Consider the following 20556-nt stretch of genomic DNA (forward strand, 5'->3'; position numbering starts at 1 on the left):
TGTCTAATAGCTAAATAATATAATATAATATAATATAATATAAAAAGAAGGAAGGACTTGCAGGGTAAGAGTTTGTCTAAACATACATAGGGGTAGGTTATGGTGTCTGCTGCAGTACAAAGTAGCCAGACACCTGAGCATTCCCCCTGTATGGGGAAATCAACAAATGCTGAACCTCCTGTAAAATCTACCCACTTGCTCATCCTCCAGGGGGCATAGCAGGGAGAAGGAGGGTGTGTCTGAGGTGTCTCCAAATCCAGTGGTCCCTGGCTGCAGGACAAGGCCATTCGGTCAATGATCAGCCCTGAGGATGTTCTAACTTACCAATTCCTGGTCAGGGGACTGCACTCAGCCAGCTAAAGCCAGCTTTGCTTCCAATGCCCAGTTGTGTGCTGAATGCAGCTCAGCCAGACCAGAGGCTCTAGCCCAAAGTCTTTCTTAAATACATTCTTAGAGTGCAGGAAAATATTTTAAAAAGCATCTGGAGTTTTCAGTGACAGAAACAAAGAAGAGTAGTTGCTACTTTAATAGCAAAACACCTGCGTGTAGTTGATGTAACAAAAAGGCAAAGATGGAATAGTTCTAGTTGTGAATGGTGCTAATAGAGGACGAGATATAACTCTGTGTTCCCATGATTACAGCAAATCAATTACAAATGCTTTCATGGCACTGTCCTCCTATCCTGACCATAGAGAAAGAGGGAAGGAGTCACTGAACTGGTGTGGAAGCACAGGGCTTCCATGTAGATGACCCTTACTTCCTGTGCATCTCTCAGGAATAGCCTGCTTTCACATGGAATGATTGGGGGGAAAGTCTTTAAACCACGATTTGAGGACTTCAGTAGCTCAGACATAAGTCAAGGGATTGTTACAGGAGTGGTTGGGTGAGATTCTGTGGCCTGCTTTGTGCAAGAGGTCAGACTAGAAGATCATAATGGTCCCTTCTGACCTTAAAGTCTATGATTCTATGATTCTCCTGGAGTGTCTTCTGGCAGGCAACTATCCTGGAAGGATCACCATGTCCCATAGTTATTATCTCTTGATTTGACCATGCTCCAATTGAATTAACACTCTAAAACTTGTTCTGAAATATCTAACGTCTATTGACCCTTCAATGCAGACTGCAAGACACAGAATCATAGGGTATGTCTGCACTTCATCTGGGTACATGCTTGTTTCCAGCATAAGTAGACAAATGAGATCTTACCAGTACAATGGCATTAATACTTCACTATCATCTCTACTGGAAATGCTTTGCCTGATACATTGTCCATTGCATTTGCCTTTTTCACAGCCTCATAACATTGGGGTTCCTCATCGTGCTGTGATAGACTAACACACCCAGATCTCTCTCCTCCTCTGTCGCTTCCAGCTGATGAGCCCCAAGTTGTAGTAGAAGTTATTATTAGACCCAAAGTTCATGACATTGCACTTTGTACTATTGGAATTCATCTATTTTTGTCACTCTAATGTTCAAAGTCATCCACATTTTTCTGTAGAACATTCCAATTCTCCTCTGCGTTGACAGTACCTCCAACAAATTTCATTAGCACACACTGACTTTTTGTGCCAAAGATCATGAATAAAAAATTGAACAACATTGGTCTCAAGACCAATCTTTGAGGTATTCCACTAATAACCATTCTCCAGTCCCATAGTTCTCCTTTCAGCACAGCCCATTGTCTGCTCTGCTTTATTTAGTCAGTTTCTTATTCACCTTACCATTTTTGTACTAATTTAGCTAATAATTTCCCATGTGGTACAATGTCAAATACTTTATTGACGTCCAAGTAAATTAGATCTACTGCACTTCCCTTATCTAGAAAAAAATAAGTTATTTTTTTCAAAGAAGGAAATTAGGTTAGTCTGGCATGATCTACCTTTGGTAAACCTATGTTGCATTACGTCACCTTTTCATTTAGCTCCATTAATTGAATTTAATTATTTCCTTCACAATTTGTTAGCCTTGCATGCCACTGAGGTTAGACTAACAGGTCTGTAATTGTCCACATAACTTTTTTTCCCCTTTGCTTAAATATAGGTGTGACGTTAGCTATTTCACAGCCATACGGCACTACCCCCAAATACACAGATTTATTAAAAATCATTTCTACCAATCTCATGTGCCAATTCTTTCTGTATTCTGAGCACACATCTTCTTAACATTGCTGCTGAAGGAACAAGTATTGTTGGGTGAGATGTTCTGGTAAAATGAGGAATTTCGTTTAATTTTGTATTGCTTGGTAATTTAGTTTTATTGTATTTTATGTAGTTACCGTTTCTGTTCTGATTTGTTGCACTTTTAACTATTTGCCAGAGGTGCCCAGCATTTTCTCATAGGCACTTTATGTTAAGTCTAAATAAATTAAAAAAAATACACAAATGAGAACAGACCATCTTCCCCACCCACCTAAGTGGAGATTAATATGGTTAGAAGATTCTATGTGTGTTAAGAAAAATATGGAAGCTTTAAATAATTACTCTAAGATTAATAATATTGAGAGATAATCACAGGGGTAAATTAGGAGGCAGCTGGAGCTGTAGTTAGGGGACAGCTGATAAGTTTACATTCAGAAATGAAAATGTCTAGAGAGTTGAAACATTACAACATCACCATAAACTAAGCTGGGTTTCCATGTAAGCTTGTCATAAGTTTACCATTACTAGAGGTAAATTGAGTGTAGTTCTATTTGAAAACCTGAAAATCCTTTAAGATACCAATATCTAATGTATGAGTAATGAAATAAGAGAAGTTGTTAGCATACAAATAAAAACCTGTTTCTCTAGTATGAAGCAGGGATACGGTATATCAGACTACTACAATTAAGAAATTACAGAATTACACATATCTAAAAATGAATGCAGAAGAAGTAATACATAAAAGGGAAGAGGTAAGTCTTTCAGTAAGCAAAGTTACTATATTGGTCATCCTATAACTGGGAAAGATTTTTTTTTTAAGATGAAACTTCCTACAGATCTACAGTACACAGAATCATTTATAAATAATGACGTTATTAGTTTGGCTAATTCTGATAAATCCTAATAATACATTCATTACTCTAGTCAATCTTTACTTATATTTTCTGAAATAAACAAAGCATTGTATAAGCCATTTTAGAGAACTATATTAAGACATGATCAATTCAGTTAGCAGCCAAGACAGGACAAGGCAGCAGAATGAAGGTACCAAAGAGCCACAAAGCAGAAAATGTATGTTGCCAAAGTGTGAATAGGCTGCAGGGGGAACCCTGTTATTCAGCTAAGTGGAAGAGGTGTACTAGTATTTACAATCTTTGAAAAGCATGTTGCTCTAAATTTAAGTGAGCGTGATATATACCAGGACATCCGTTAAGTAGATGTGAGTATAGTAGAAATAAACTCAACTGCCTTTGGAAAAGTTTAGGACCTCCAAAACGGAGTGTGTTCTGGCCTTGCAGGTAGATCTGAAAATGTGTATTCTGCCATCCTTTCAAACAGCAAGAGTAACATCATGTGCTTGTTTGAACCATTTTTCAGTTCTTTATGAAGAAGAGGGCCTGCACATAGGTAGATTTGTATAAAATTATCTTTCTTTCATTTTAAACAATGGCCCCAGTCAGCATGCACATCGGATTCTATCCTATCCTCTTTCTTCCCATAATTCCTTTGCTTCTCTGTTTTTTTTTAACCTCTGACTAGCTATATTTGAGACACCTGTCATAGTTCCAGGTCGAGCTGTCAAGATTAAACAAATTGATCATGAGATTAAAAAATTAATTGCAATTAATCACAATTTTAATCACACTGTTAAACAGTGCGATTAAACTCCATGTTAAACTCATTTTACTGAGCTAGGTGGGCTCCCTTCAGCTGAGCAAACCCTTGTTTGCAAGGGAGGGGGGTTTTTACCTCAGGGACTCTGCATGCTGCAGGGGAGGAGAGGCTGGTACAGGGAGATTGAGCTCACCAGGCTCCTGTTCTCTAGCTGTACCTCCTGGAGTGCAGGGCTGCACGGGGGCATTGGGACCTGGCACGGGGACAGCAGGGGGTCTGTGTTGGTCCCCAGAGTGAGGGGCCGGCCGGGGACAATGGGGCACTGTGTGGGGGTGGGGTAGAGGGGACAGTCGCCGGAACAAGGGGGCACTGTGGGGTAAGGATCCCTGTCTCTCTGCTGGAGCTGGGATGGGAGCCACTTCCCTTTCCTCTCCTCTCCTCACCCTCCAGTGGCAGCTTGGGTACTGCGCCTGATCAGACACTGTCATGTCCCTCCGCAGCTGATGCCTCCCTCCCTGCCTAGAGGTATGTGATTAATCCATTAATTTTGTTTTCAGATAATTGCAGGTGTTAATTGCAATGGACAGCCCTTGTTCCAGGGTCTACCAAGCACAGCCTCTTTAGGTGTCTGACTCCCAGACATCACCTCTCTTGGGCAGAGACCTGGGTTTCACTGTCTTCTGATCAGGGATTTTAAGGCTGCACAGCTCCTTGCCTTACACTGTGATATCCCCAGCAAGCCAGACTGTCTAAAAAGGCCAGTGTCGGTTCTTTGCTTTCTCTTCGAGGGCTATGACCAGTGTATTGTCTGCAGTTAGAACTTACCACACAATTCCTTCTAAGCAAGCACATTAATTCTTAAGTTGTAAAAGAATTATAGAAAAAAAACAATAAAAAGTTCAGACACACATGCTAAATGCTTCCCAGAGATCATTCCCCAACTCCAGCCTAGAGCTTTATAGGTTTTAGTCCTTCAAAACTCACAAGTGGGTTTTCCCCTTGGTTACAAGTTCTATCTACTTCTTAGGGATTCCTCAGGAAATTCGCTTAACATTTAGTGTACCCCAAATCCACACTTGTATGATACAATTCAGTATACTCTTTGGAATCCCTTTATATTTCCCAGATCTCACTTCTGTCACATCTCCCCCAGGAAGATGTATACAATCCTGGCTCACTTTAATATTTAACTTAATACAGTAAGGGCTTCCAAGGAAGTTGCAGGAAATTGCTGTATCTGTCACAACACCTCCACAACTCTGGTGTCCTAACACTACATTAACCATGCCTAGGACTGAAAATTAACTAGCTTTAGTCAGATTGTGCTATGTCCAGACTTGTCGCCTGCTTTTCAGAAGTAGTATTTTGGGAAATGACATCATAGCAGGTTGGAGAGGGCTACCTGCTGTAATTTCAGGTGATTCATTTGTAAAAGGTAAAGTGTTTGCTAGTTGGCTCATCTCTGGAAATACTGTGCATTTTTCCAGCCAAAAATATTGGGCCTGATTCCTCTCACATCACTTTTACACAGGTGTAACTTTGTTGACTTCAGTCAGATTATTCCTAATTTAGAGCACTGCAACTGAGAGGAGAATCACATCCACCAGTTTCAAGATGGGCCTGAGTTACAATATTTGGCTGGAGTGAATTCAGCTCTTCAGTAGGGAAAGAGGGCCAGAATGACACCCATTTGGGTCAGATTCTCTGATCTACAAAATGTACTTTTCACTGTGGATGCAGAAAGTGGCCTGTTAGTTTAGCAGCCAGAGGTGTCCATTAATAGGCTCCCTTGTGAAAGGGAACTCTCCGATGAGAGGAAGCTCATGCAGGAGGTGGCTCTGCTGGCAGGACTGGCATTTCAGTGATGGGCATGGGCCGCATTGGAGATCTGTGGCAGAGCAGAGCTTGCTGCTCCTCCTGATCTTCCAGTGACATAAATTAGGCCAGCACCAGGGCAGTAATAACTTGAACTGCAGCTGAGTGGCCATGAATTAGAGAACTACAAAGGGTTCTCTTTGTAGTTCTCTAATCTCTTTGAGCTACTTTGGGGCTCCTTCACTGTACCTAATCTTAGAGAAAGAAGGTCAGTGATTTCAATGGGTTTCAGATCTAACCAGAGTATTTATCATACAAAATCTTTACCTTTGCTGGGTTACAGTTAAATTCAGTGACAGCTTTTTGGCTGTTCAGACCTTTGAGAAAACAACCTACTTATTTCAGTGTCTAAATATAGACTTTGGAGGTTAACATCAGATACCTATTTTGGAAAATATTGGCCATTAATACTGACTGGGAAAGATGTAATATTCAGATTGTAATGGTAATAGGGCCAGATGATAACATTTAAATGTAGTTTGAGTTTCAGATTCTCAACACCCACAAAATTTGAGGATGTTCATAGCTGGGGTTTTGATTTGCACTCATTTCTAATATTTTTATGCAGAAGATAGTTGACTTTCCATTTCTTCATTATGGGATAATAACCACATGCTTCTATCTACCCGGAAACTTTCGAAATTCAAACCCAAGAAAACATTTAACTCCTTTAAGTCAACATATGAGCCCTATTTATATATAATGAAATTTCAAGGAAAAGCTTTCTTTTGCCTGTTACATAGCTATAGCAACAGTTTTATTCTGGATAGATATAAAGACATTTAAATCAATGGCACATGCAGAATATCAATTACAAAGTCCTCTAGAGCTTTCCAAGTAGGAAACCTGATGGAATCAGTTTCTCATATGCTGCTAATTTGTAATGTGTGGTAACCTATCAGTTAACAATTATTCTGGGTACACTTATGCTGTATTTCTGGGAATTGTCCTTAGACACATTATTTACAACAACTGTCAGCAAATATATTATTAATCCCATCAGAACAACACTCAGCATCAACCACTCCCTGATCTGTATAGGAATGTGAGAATCATGCAGCAGAGCTGCTAGCTGACACATCACATCTTTCTGCAACAGACCCGATTTCTTTTGGTTTTTTTTCTTACTGTTTTGTAGTCTTAGACTTAAGTAAAAATTAGGTAAAAAAATTAATCGTGATAAATCGCACTGTTCAACAATAATAGAATACCATTTATTTAAATATTTTGGAGGCTTTTGCCTCTGACAGCCTCTTTTACTCTGCTGTTTAGCCATAGTAGTATTTTTTGGTTCTCTTATTGTTATTTTAAGCCTCTATTATGGTGTTTTAAAATAGTCTCCATGCAGTTTTCAGGCATTTCTTTGGCATATCCTCCCTCACCCCCTACAATGATGTTACATTTAATTATATTATGGTCACTATTACTGAGCAGTTCAGCTATATTCACCTCTTGGACCAAATCCTGTGGTCCACTTAGGACTAAATCAAAAATTGCCTTTCCCTTTGTGGGATCCAGGATAAGCTGCTCCAAGAAGCAGTCATTTATGAAATTTTATCTCTGCATCCTTCCTCTGGTGACACGTACCCGGTCAACATAAGGATAGTTGAAATTCCCCATTATTATTGTGTTTTCTGCCTCTGTAGCCTCTCTATCTCCCTGAGCATTTTACAACCACGGTGACCATTCTGGTGAGGTAGTCAGAAGTATATTTTTGCTGTGATACTCTTATTGTTCAAGCATGGAATTTCTATTCAGATATTATAGTATAGTTTGATTAATTTACGTTTTTTTACTTTGCCTCTATGCTTTCTTTCACATATAGTGCCACTTTCTCACCTACTCTATCATTCCTGTGTATTTTGTACTCTGGTATTACCATGTCCCTTTGATTGTCCTCATTCTACCACGTTTTCACCATGCCTATTATCTCAATAGCCTCATTTAAACCTAGTTCACCCATCTTACTAATTAGATTTCTAGCATTTATACATAAGCACTTGTACATTTTGTCAATATTCGGTTGCTTGCCTTCATATGTTATATGTAAAAGGAACTCTTTTACATTTGACTGTTCCTTACTAGCTCCTACCTGTACTTTACCAATTCTTTCCTATCCTCTTTACTAGGATAGAGTTAGTTCCTCCTTTAATAAATTCATCTCTAGGGGATGCCTCAGCCTGAACTGTGTGCTGATCTGTATGTGTTGGCTTTCCCTCAGTCCTTAGTTTAAAAGAAAATACAACCTCTTTAATTTTACATGCCAGCAATCTAGTTCCATTTTGGCGTTGGTGAATCCCATCCTTCTGGTATAGGCTCCTCCTTTCTCAAAAGATTACCCAGTTTCTCATAAACCTAAGACCTCTTCCCTATGCCAAGGTCTCATCCACACATTGAGACCCTGCAGTGTTGTCTGTCTTTGTGGCCTTGCACGTGGATTTGGAAGCATTTCAGAGAATGCCATCATGGAGGTTCTGACCTTAATCTTTTACCTAGCAACCTAAATTTGGTCTCCAGGACCTTTACCCTACCTTTCCCTATGTCACTGATATATAGAAGTACCACGACCATCAGCTCCTCTGCAGCACTGCACTCAAATCTGTCTAGAATAGATGTCTTGTGAGATCCACAACCTTCACACCTGTCCAGCAATTTATCATGTGTTTCTCCCAGTCATCACAAACCTATCTATAATTCTAATAATCGAATCTCCCATTACTATTGTCTTGCTTTTCCTAGTAACTGTGGTTCCCTCCCTAGAAGAGGTATACTCAGTATGAGAAGTACCTGGACATCATCTGGAAGGAGGGTGTAAAGTATGGGATTGTTTTCTCCCTCTCCAGCTTGATGTTCGCCTTCCCCGAGACTTTCATACTCCTGAACAGCACAGAGGCTGTTGAACTGGGGGTGGGACTGCTGTATTGTGTCCCTGAAAGTCTATTTTTGTTAGGTTTCTGATTCAAGGATCTTTAGAACCTCAGAGAGTAGAGAATGAAGTCTCCTCTTATTTTACATATAAATAATCATTTTGATTAACTTAAAAAAAAGCCCAAGAGGAAGATGGAATTGTAGAGGACAGGTGTAAAGTTTTGTAGAGGTTCACAAATACCTGCAGTATGTATTAATTTGTATAGAAAAAAGTTCAGGCAACACTAAATTTAGAGTTGTGGGTTGTTTTGTTTTTTCTTGAAGCTAGAACATGTAAGTGCATAAAGGAAAGTGGTTTCTTTTATGTACTAGTATGGATTTGGGGAACATGCACTCCACTTTCCTCAAAAGTCAATTACAAATTATCAAAATTACAAAATCAAATCCACCTTCAGAAAAAATAGATCTCTGACCAACATACTGGTATACCATACCACATAAATTTACTTTGAAGGTAGTTTTTATTTAACGTCCTAGTTCTCACATAACTCGTTACTAGCCAAGTCTCTAATACTATGTCATTTATCAACTGAACAGCTGTGTCTTCATGAATTACTGTCTCCAATCTTGTCATAAGCCTTGTTTCTAAGGCCACCTGGGCTTTGTCACTATTCAATTGTTGAAAAGAAACAGTATCTCATTAAAATGGGGGCCAGATACTCAAATGATGTAAGGGGGATATTTGAGTTTTCCTCCCTGACATCTTTTAATTTTGCTGAGTTTGTTCTTGTGACCCTTTTTGTTAAAAACAAACAAACTATACACAGTAGTATATATAGCAGTTGATAAGCAGCTCCTATGTACTGCATGTGCAAAGGCTATTCATAAAAGAAAAACATTCACTCTAAATCTAAATATGCCCATGGTTTAAACACCTCAAGGCCCCTAGCTGCAAAGAAGATATTATAATTCAGAGAAAGTTTACGAAAGAAAAAACAAAGAAACCAAGAACAAGATATTTCATGTTGTTCTTTTAAAAAGCAATGTGACACTTCCTCTTTTATGTGATTAAGAGTCTGCATCAAAACTAGGGCCCAGCGCCACCATTGCACCTATGCAGATAGACTCTCACCCTGGCACAGTCTCATTAAAGTGAATGCAGCTCCATGCAGGCACAGGGATCCATCTGCTTGCATCCAGTTGCAGGATGACGACCAACGTTTGTTCGTGAGCTAGTGAAAATTACAAAGCTTTATTGTACTTCACCACTACCTATTCCTGGTAGGTCATTTTCAAATGCACATATTTAGATAATTTATTTTTTCCAGATCAGCAAGCGTTCTATTCTTCATGAAGGGACAAGTCTGCTTGATGTATTTGTCATATTGAGTTTGTTTTGAGACTTGTTTTTCCTGCCCCCTACAATTAAAATGTATTATTATAATTTATAATAGAAGAAATTGCATCCAGATGAACATGTACTTTTTATTGTACCCTTACAGTAAATAATTGTGGATAATTTATAAAAGAGTCTCTGATGGATTCGATTAGGAGAATTGAGGGTTTGGCTCAACTGTAGAGAGTTTCAGATCCATATCTTTTCTGAAACTGCTTTTGGGAATTTGGTATTTGTGACAGTTAGCTACTGTTAGCTAACTAATCAAGGCAAAGAGAAGGGCTGTGTCCACTTCCCAAAATATCTCTGCTAATCTATTTCAGTCTTGACCTGCAATATACATTAGCTATTCTAGTCTTGGGTCAGGAAGGAGACATTGTCAAACTATACTAGGTTTCAGAGTAGCAGCCGTGTTAGTCTGTATCTGCAAAAAGAAAAGGAGTACTTGTGGCACCTTAGAGACTAACAAATTTATTTGAGCATAAGCTTTAGTCTCTAAGGTGCCACAAGTACTCCTTTTCTTTTTGCAAACTATGCTGTTGACCAAAGTAAAGAGCTTCACTCAAGCCTCTAGCTAAAGAGGCCAGCACAATATTGAGTGTTATCATCTAGCTCCCTGTGTTTTTGAGGAATAGGAGTCTAGAGTAAAGTGACTAGAAAGTGTCATAAATAAATAAAGGCTACATCTTTGCATTGATCTGAATGTGGAACTCATTCCTGAAATCAATAGGGAATTCTGCAGGAGGTTAAAAACAGCCTATTGGCAGGATATGACCTTAAATGAGATAAGATAAGGACTCCCAAATCATTTTGGCTCACTATTACAGGAAAGACAGGTTACTTCCTCTTATCCTGTGGTCCTCCCCTCACCATCCTCAAGCAACATGGAATAGATTTTGACATTACAAAACAATGGCTAATACAATATTAACTTTGTGACCAACATGCTTGGATGAGTTGCTGTAACTGGCACTGAATTTCTGTGGGTTTATTTTAGGGAAGAATGAAATGCAGCAGAATGAAATGACTAGCCAAGCACTTATTACTAACAGTATCACTCACACCAGTGTACATTGTCACACGTTGGATATTGTACAGGAATAAGCTCTGAAGACAATTGCTCTGTATCAAAATTCAACAGTGTGTTGAAGTGAAAACAAGGATAGACATCCTGAGTTTGCTAAGTATTTTCTCCTCTATCTTTTCATAAATGATTTCAGGGGGTATTGTTGAGCGATTAGGACACAGAACTGGAAGTAAGGAATACTGGGTTATATCCTGACTGTGCCACTGGCTAGCAGTGTGATATAGGTCCAGTCTTTTTAGGGTGGGATTTTCAAAAGCACTTAAGTGACTCAAACCAACAAATAGCTTTCAAGTTGGTCTCATAAATCCTCCTTTCATGAATACTCATAAGACTGTCTATTTGCACGAGCTTTCTTTTCCCGTGAATATTCCCGCGAAGAAAGACAGCTCATATGAACTATTTTGGAAAGTGAGTAAAAGGTTTGAGCATCACCAAAGTTCTTATTTGAAGAACTATTGGTGAGTGTTTTCATGCAGTATTTGCCAGGCTCTAGTATCTTGCTGTGTTTAGCTCCAGATAAAACCTGGAATTGCTGAGGGATGTAGAAAATTTAACATTTAGAGAAAAACAAAACAAAGATAGTTACTCAGACAGTATCAACCTTCAAAATAATGGTGGGTTCAGCTCATGTTTTCTATAAAGTGGTATGTTTGCCTTTACCTGTTTTGTCTTTTTAAACACTTTCCATTTAAAAATGTATATTCAATTGTGTGTGTAGTTAGTGCTTATGGAAGCTTCTAGCTAGACAGATGTAGGATGTGTCTCCACTAGGATTTTTTCAAACCTATAATTCCCACTAGTCGCAACTCCACTGGCATGGAAGATTATAGTTGAAATAGCTCACATTGGCTCAGATGCTTTTACCACTATGATATCTAAACCTATTCAGATCCTTATCTAACCTTTTCTTCCATCAGTGAAGATGTTCTCATGGGGAATTGTTTGAAAATTTCTCCTGTAGACAGAGCCAGGAGACTAAATTCCTCTTTATTCATTAAAGAGATAGCAGCCATGCGGGCTCATGCATGCTGCCCCAACAATTTGTCATTTTTACCCTGGCCTGAAAAGTACAACTTTAGGGCTGATGTAATAGATCAGTCCCCATACACATTCAGTCCTCAGCTTCTCCTCAGAGTGCCAACAAATGCGTCAGTAAAGATGGTGTTTTTTATGCCACTGAGACCACTAAATATATTTCACATTGGCTGCCGAACATTGTTCAGAATATATCAACTTTCAGTCACTACCAATGTGGACTGGATTTAAACAAATACTCAGATATTAAGAGGCTCAACTCCTTTGCCAATTCACTGAGCAGATCTTGCCTCTGACCTGCCTTTAAGAAAGGAAAGGGTTATCATCATATGAACTGCTTGTTTCAGCTTTGGGAAATGTTGCTCCTTGTCTGTTGCACTACTAATAAATTCATGGAGGATAGGTCCGTCAGTGGCTATTAGCCAGGATGGGCAGGGAAGGTGTCCCTAGCTTCTGTTTGCCAGAAGCTAGGAATGGGTGACAGGGGATGGATCACTTGATGATTACCTGTTCTGTTCATTTCCTCTGGGGTACCTGGCATTGGCCACTATTGGAAGACTGGGCTAGATGGACCTTTGGTCTGACCCAGTATGGCCATTCTTATGAACAACCCCACTTTTTCCCTGCCATAATAGTGTCTAAACCTACACCACTGAAATCAATGGAAGTTTTGCCACTGACTTCAATGGCTGCTGGATCAAACCCATACTGAATACTCCCTCTTTCCATTTTCCAACAGTGCACCCTCCTCCTAGCCTGGTGCACACCCTTAGACTTAACCATCTGATTTCCCACTCTATTACCAAGTGATTCGGCTAATAACAACTTGTCAAGTGATATCAACATTTCCCCAAACAATGACAAATTTCAGCTATATATGGCCTTGAACCTTCAGGCCCACTATATACCCTTCAGGGTCCACTCAGCATATGTGGGGCCTCCTCCTAGTTTCTCTGGGGATTAGCTCTTGCCAGGCGCTGCCTTCCTCTGGCGGGGTCTCTACCTGTCGTCACTTTCACCGGGTGGCCCCTTTCGCTCCCAGAGTTGCAGCTTCCTGTTTGTGGCTTAGCGCTTTGGCCAGGTCACTAAGGTTTTCCCTTTCCAAAGAAATCAAAGTCCTGCCTGACCAGCTGTCCAGCTGGCATCTTTACAGTCCTGTGCCACTTCCCACTGGCAGGTGGGGAATCCAGGCCCACCCTGTGCCCTAGGTTCCAGTCCAGGGACCCTATAACAAGTAGCCAATATCTGCTTGGTCCTACCCCCTTGCTGCTGTTTTTCTGGGCTTCTTCCTACTTATTTGGCTTCCCCCTCTTTCTGGGTTTGCCAGCCCAAGCTCCTTTTCCCTAGAGAGTGACTGTGGACTACTTCATTGCAACCCCCACCCCTGCCCCACCTTGTTGCTCATTCACAGCTCCTGGGATTTATACAGGCCCCTCCTGTTCCTGCTGAGCGGAGCCCATTTCCAATTAGTGCCCTGCTCCCTGTCTCCTTCTTCAGGTGCAGCCTGGTCAGTTAATTGGCCGGTCTACCCACTTCAATCCCTCCAGGCCTTGCGTGGGGTAGGCACACCATCACACAGCCCTACAGTCCACCGCTTCATTATCCGATGGTGTGAGTGCTGCATGTGGTACAATACTTTCGCTGGTGAAAAAAGCATGGTTTAAATCTTTATCTTCTGGGGGGCAATGTGCCTTCTACGCCAATGGCTGCTGAGACGTACTGCCTCCACTAATGGTAACCAAACATTTTCTCTCTCCTTGGTTTAGAGCATACTGGATACCAATGAGAAGCACTTATCCTGGAATGTCAAGGTGCAGGATGTGCACCTTCCTACCTTCAGCATGATATTCTCCATTGAATGGCCTATTTCACTAGCTCAAAGTGTACATGATGTTTGGAATCACACTGTACAAGCATAAGCCTTCACACTCTCCCTGTAGGATTTAATGGGAACCACTAGAGAGGGGGGAAATGTTAGGTGGCCGGGGGAGGGGGGAGTGTAAATAAACAAACTAGACTCAAAAGTAATGACTGTGGGGAAAAAAGAATGTTTTATCAAGAAAAATAGTCTGTCTCATATTGCATCTTTGTTCATCTTCCACTCAGAACTTGGAATATGGAGTTCTGATGATAGAGTTTGGCAAAATTCATCACCTGGCAAAAAGAAATGTGTTCATAACTCCAGACAGGGAGCCAAATCAACCCTTTTTTTTAATTACAGGTGAATAATAACACATTTCTTACTAATAACGTCAGCGCACTCCTGCTCTTTGATTAATGGGATGTGTTAAGTACAGACCTTTAATTCAGCACAGCTGGATGTCTGTGAAGCATCTGGCACCGGCCACTGTTGAAAGACAGGATATTGGGCTAGATAGACCATTGGCCTGACCCAGTATGGCTGTTCTTATTTCTCTTGTTGAGCTCCCTCTCCTACACTAAGAGGTCTATGTTGTCAGATGTACTCACAACAATTAGCCTAACTAATGGTTGGAAAAAAGAGCCTCCTTCCCCAACAATAGATATTCAATAATTTGACACTTTGTCCAGGCAATAGCTTTGCCAACTAATGAGAGTTTACCACTTTAAAAAAATAGGTTACCTTTTTTAACCTCTGGTATTCAACATACTGCTCTAGTTTTGTGGAGTGAATTGTAATGGGCCATCACATTAGTTATTTCCCTATTGCATGAAGGATTCCTTCATGATGGTTTCACAGTACGAGGCAGCTCTTCCAGCACCCAGATTGGTATTTTGCTTCTTGCTGTGGTCAGTGTCAAGCAAACAATATTAGATTGCCCTGCTCTCCCCTATACACGTATATGACAAGAGGAGAGTGTCAAACTCTTTGATTCTGTGGAGTCAGAGCAAGGTCATGATGGTGAGGCACTCAAAATCCACCACTGTCCAGATGGAATCATTCATTTAGCTTCTGGAGGACCCAATCTATCCATAGATGCCAGAGTGAAAAATGGAACCCTGAAGGAGTGACACAGAATCTCCTTCTCCAAATTCTAGACAATACTGCCCCTCAAAGGCAAGATATGCAGAAGAGAAAAAGGTGTGCGCTCTTTTGAGAACAGAAGGAAGGGTTTAAGCCATCTCCTTTATCAAACCTCTGTCTGAATGATTGGAGGCTGAATGTGCAGCTTATTTAGGGGGTGAAGGGAAGATTCTATTTATATTAGTTTGTATCTAGTTAAAAACTGCATGAACTAAGGAATGATTGTGGTCGGCATTACTTGACAAGATCATTTTCCATGTGGCTAGTCCTTCCTGAGACAAAATTGGAAGTGGGAGGGGAAAAAAGAAATAATGGGATTTACTTGATATAAAATTGTACAATTAGTTTTGCATTCACACATGGTGAAAATTTCATTATGTTTAGAAGTAAACCACAATCTATAGGACTATGGAGTAATATAAGTGCATCTTTTAATTGGGGGGATGTTTGTACTGCCCAGATGGGCCATCCTCCGTGCACAGCTATCACCCCTCCTACACAGACATGGGAGTCAGCTGCCTCTGAAGTACTGCTTTTCCCTTCCTACCCCAGCGAGTGGGTGGGCTCAGGAAGGAGAAGGGTAGTCTGTGAGGAGGTGTGGGGTCAGGGGACAGACATGGCCTCCTGCCCTCTAATCTCTCTGGGAATTGCTTGGCAAAGGCAATACAGCTCTTCTCCAGAGCTCCTTGCGTGGTAGGGATCCCCTTTTCTGAGGATGTTGCAAGCATAGCAGTTGCTGAAGTGAGAAGGGGAGCCAGAGCTGCTGGGGCACATAGCTGCCAGGGACACAGTGACACTGAGTACATGGCCCCAGGGACCTGTGGGATTTGCAGGTGGGTCTTGTGGGCCATTCTACAGGATGGCAAACTCCAGCTGACTGAAATGAACAGCCAGGGACACATTGCGAAGGGATTGTCATGGAGTTTTCCTTCCCCATGGCTCTCTCCCACAAGTTTTGCCATGGGAGTGGATAATCTGGCCCAATGTTAGTTAAATAGGCATGGTTATACGTTATTATTTCAATGCAGTTGAATAAGCTTTGGACACATGTGGACATAGAGAGAAATCAGTAGAAAGCTCGATACCTTAATTCCCTTTTTGTTTTTCTTAATCACATGTGTTTCTCTGGAGTAAAGCATAAATAAAGAGTGAGTGAAACCTAAGTAAGAACCGTAGGACTTGGGCCAATGACATTGTATAAAAAATACGCATTAATATAACATTTGGTTTACGATTTCAAACTACAAAGTCTGGCAATGCTGCTGTTAATTTTTTTCATAGTAACCCTGATGTACACACATTGCAGGAGTATTAAGGATTGCTATTTAAACCAGTAAAATGCCATATATCATATAATGATTTTAATCCTGTCCTCAGAATTTCATGTAGTTATGCATGCAACTCCCAGTGATGTTGAGTCTGATAACAAAATTATACCCTGCATAGTTTCTCTAGGAAAGAAGGTTATTATGAAAACCTTGGGCTTGTACAAACATGTAGTAACTTCACTGAAAACCAGTTAGTTACACCAGTGTGTAAGCCAGTGGTTCTCAACCCGTGGCCTGTGGGCCACTTGCGGTCCAATCAGTACAGAACTGCAACCCATGTGATATCCTCAGGACCATACAGGTAGTATATATATTGTGTGGATGTGGCCCACATAACACAGAGAGCTGCAGATGTAGGCCACAATGGTAAACAGATTGAGAACCTCTGATGTAAGTCTTAGGAGTATTTTTGTAGTGACTGCTAATAAATTCAAGCCACTATTCCCACTGAGCTACTTGCAAACAGGCAGTTCTGTGTAGATTTCAAGGGCTTTCTGTGTAATGCACTATAAAGTTTACACACTAGGGAAGCAGTTGTGCAGACTTGAGTGTTGAACGCCCATTGACTTCAATGGGAATTTTGTGCATGGAGGGTGTGCAGGTGGGCCTTTAATTCAGTCAGGTTAGAGCTAGTGGAAATGTTTTGATTAAATGGTTTTTCCATCAGAAAATGTTGATTCATCAAAATCAAAACTTTTTGCAGGAAACAGTTGGTTTTGATGAAACTTCAGCTGGGAGAATGTCTCAAATCCAGGATATAATTTCTGCTCATAATTAGAGACACCCACCCCAGAACATCCAATAGCCAGGAGGATAGGGCATTTACCTGGGCTGTGGGAGACGTAGGTCCCTGCTTCAAGTCAGGCTAAGCAGGGACTTGAATGTGGATTTTCCACATCCTCTCTGACTGCCCTAGCTATCAGTCTATGAGTTATTCTGAGATGGAAGTTTCACTCTGACTTTTTTTCTGTGAAAAGTTTTGAAAGGTCTTGGGTTCATTCTAATGAACAATGGGAACATTTTTTTAAACCTCAAAGATTTTCGTGGGACAGGAAACCCTTTTCCTGCCCAGCTCTAGGCAGGAGGTCAGCCTGCAACTGAATGCTTCATTCTTTGGGAACCAGATTTCCCTTTGCATCCTCAAAATATATACTATGTGCTGCCCAGGCAAGATGAAAAAAAAATATAAGATTTTACTGTTACCTCTCCAAAGAGAGAATTTAATTAGAAAACAAGCAAATCACTCAAGGGCTAGGAAAATCTGCCTGTATCAAGTTCTCTAATAGTTTTGTAATGTACACTCACAGGCCTGGATCCACAAAGGGACTGAGCTGTTGGGACACTCATTCTCACAAGGCCTAACTTTGAGGTACCTAGAAAAATCACAGGAACAACAGTGTGACCCTACAAAGTCTCAGCTAGGTACTGTACAATGAAAAGGGATTTGACATCTCACCCGGGATGTGGGAGACCCAGGTTTAATTTCCTCCTCTGCTGGATATGGCAAAATGATTTGAACAGTAGTCTTCCATACCTCTCAGGAGTTCTGTAATCACTGAGCTATGGGATATTCTGATGTGGGTCTCCCTTAAACTTTCCTGTTGAAGCTATTCCATTGTGCATACATAAATAGTGATTGGAGTCAAGGGACTGAACCGTGGGTCTCTCACTTGTGAGTGCCCTAACCACCAGGATCTCTCTAGCCCAATGACTAATAATTTATCCAAAGTGGAACAGCTTCATCAATAGAGGCCACACTACATCAGACAATGCCCTTGCTCAGTGATTGGAGCACACTCCTGAGAGATGTGGGAGACACCTGTTCAAATCATTTCTCCCCATCAGGCAGGGGGGTGGGGAATTGAACCATGGGCACCCACATGCCAAGTGAATCATCTAACCACTAGGTTATAAATTGGGCACCATCTGGTCTTGCCAGGTTTTTGAATAGGACCTAATCTATTAGGTGGCCTCCAAACATGCCTACTGGATTGGGCTCCACAGGTAAGATAGGCAGAGGGTGCCTATCTCCCCCTGCTTTGTGGATTGCACTGTGGCTTGGAGAAAGATGTCTGGACACCTAGAGTGAGGCAGCAGTACACATGCCCAGAGTAAAAAAATGTAGGCACCTAAGGACATTTTACAGCAACAACCTACTCGGTGTTGAGTGAGTTTAGGCACCTGCCAGGGATAGGCAGCAGCTGAGCAGGGGGGTTGTGGGTCACAGTGGTGCCAAAGCTAGGACTTAGATGCCTCAACCCCAGACATAGGCACGTAAATACTTCTGTGGCTCTTGGCCTCTGTGGCTTTCATTTTGAATTAGTCACCATAACTATCTGACTTCTGGATACATGTTCCCATTTACTTTCAATGAGGTTTACGCTAAGTCACTAGAAAATGTCATTTTGCTTTCCAAATCACTTAGGCCATGCAACACTGACTGGAGCAATTCCTAAATATCTTTAAAAAGCTGGGCATTAGTCACCACACAACAAATTATGAAGGGTATTTCAGCCAGCCATATCTTTATCTAATGCAGTAGGATCCCTAGCATCAAACTTGCGCAGATTTATGTTCTCTGACTAGAAGCAACATACGTTTTTGAAACCACTAGAGAATGCAATAACAGGAAAATTGTGTCTCTAGTTAAACAGGTCCCCAGGGAACGCCTGGTAAATGTCCAGAGTAGCAATTAGGAAAGGTTAACTTATGATGTGACAAGGAAAAGTAGTACAACTTAGATAACACTAATAAACTGCACTGCTGCTGAAGAATGATAGATTAGCCTGATGCGTTTTGTATATAAAAAAGGATTTTTTTTAAAAAAACTCTTGAATGTAGTTGAGAGCGTACAGTTATTTAATACACTAACACACATGTTTTGGTGAGCATGCATGCAGCATGTACTGCATGAGGAACACAAGGGCAATATACAAAATTCTAATTTGTGCAGTTGTCAAAGAAGGAATCACAGCAATTAGTTATTGCCTTCCAGGAAGAAGGAAAGTATCAGTAATAAAAGGACTTCCGGCATGACTCCAGCATAACTTTTACCTGGGAGAGATGACTCTTACTTGCTCCGGACATGGGAGGGTTATAATCTACATATATTATAGCCCTGAGCTGTGGGTTTTGTAAAAGGAATTTTTTTCCATTTGAACACCCATCAATTAAAAAAGCCTTCTTTCCAAAGATAAGCCATTTTGTTACTGTTGAGCTTCTTCCATTAGGATTTATAGTGCAATTTCTTTTCCTTCCATTTTATTATTCAGTAAGTATTATAACAGTATTTTTAGCCAATATACTTTTATATTTTATTCCCTGATCCAATGTAAATCCCTAATCCTTCCAAGATTTGCACATGTGCTAGCTTCATGTACTATGAACTGGAATATTCATTTCAATGGGACTACTCAGAGTGCACAGAGTTAAGCATACATGTAAGTCTTTGCGGGTTTGGGGCCTAACTAATGCTCTTTTTACTGAGTGCTATTTAGAGCTTCCTAACACTTCGAAGCACTCTTGGTTTGCTAGGTATGTTGACTTGGTAATGTCTCAGAACAATGAGAATTAGAGACTTGATGATTAGAGGTTGAGGTGTTTGAATGCCCATTGATGTCACTGGAAAGGCCCATATGCCTTCATTTGCGTGTTTCAATCTTTCAGGTGGAATATTCAATTGCAAAACTTTCATAATTTCATCAGGTGTATTCACGGGGGCTGATTGGATTCTGAGCCTGCTCTCACTGAAGTCAGCAGACAAAATTCCCTTAACTTCAATGGGGGCAGGGCAGGGCCAGGCCCGGGATGACAAAATATTATCTTCCACCTAATTTAATGTACACTCCATGACACATTAAGAAAAAATGGCTCAAACTATTAACTCAGAAAGACACCCCCACCCCGCTTAATGTATTCATATTTACCACGAGGGTACAAGTGTCTTTAAGTCTTTTGAACAATATGGCCACAATATTCTAGCTTGAGTGTTTAGAGTCAGGCATCTGAATCCACATTTACACTTCTGTCCTGTAAAGCCTTACATATGTGCTGAACAATATGCATTATGGGTTGTCCCATTGGCTTCAGTGGACTACTCAAAATAGGTCATGAAACGTGTGTTAAATCTTTGCAGGATTCAGGCATTAGGCACTTCAGTAGGAATAGTCACATATTCAGAAGTCAATGGGAATGGAAGGTGCTCAGTACTT

This window comes from Lepidochelys olivacea (assembly GCF_965140295.1).
Source record: "Lepidochelys olivacea isolate rLepOli2 genome assembly, chromosome: 4".
In the NCBI taxonomy this organism is placed as follows: domain Eukaryota; kingdom Metazoa; phylum Chordata; order Testudines; family Cheloniidae; genus Lepidochelys; species Lepidochelys olivacea.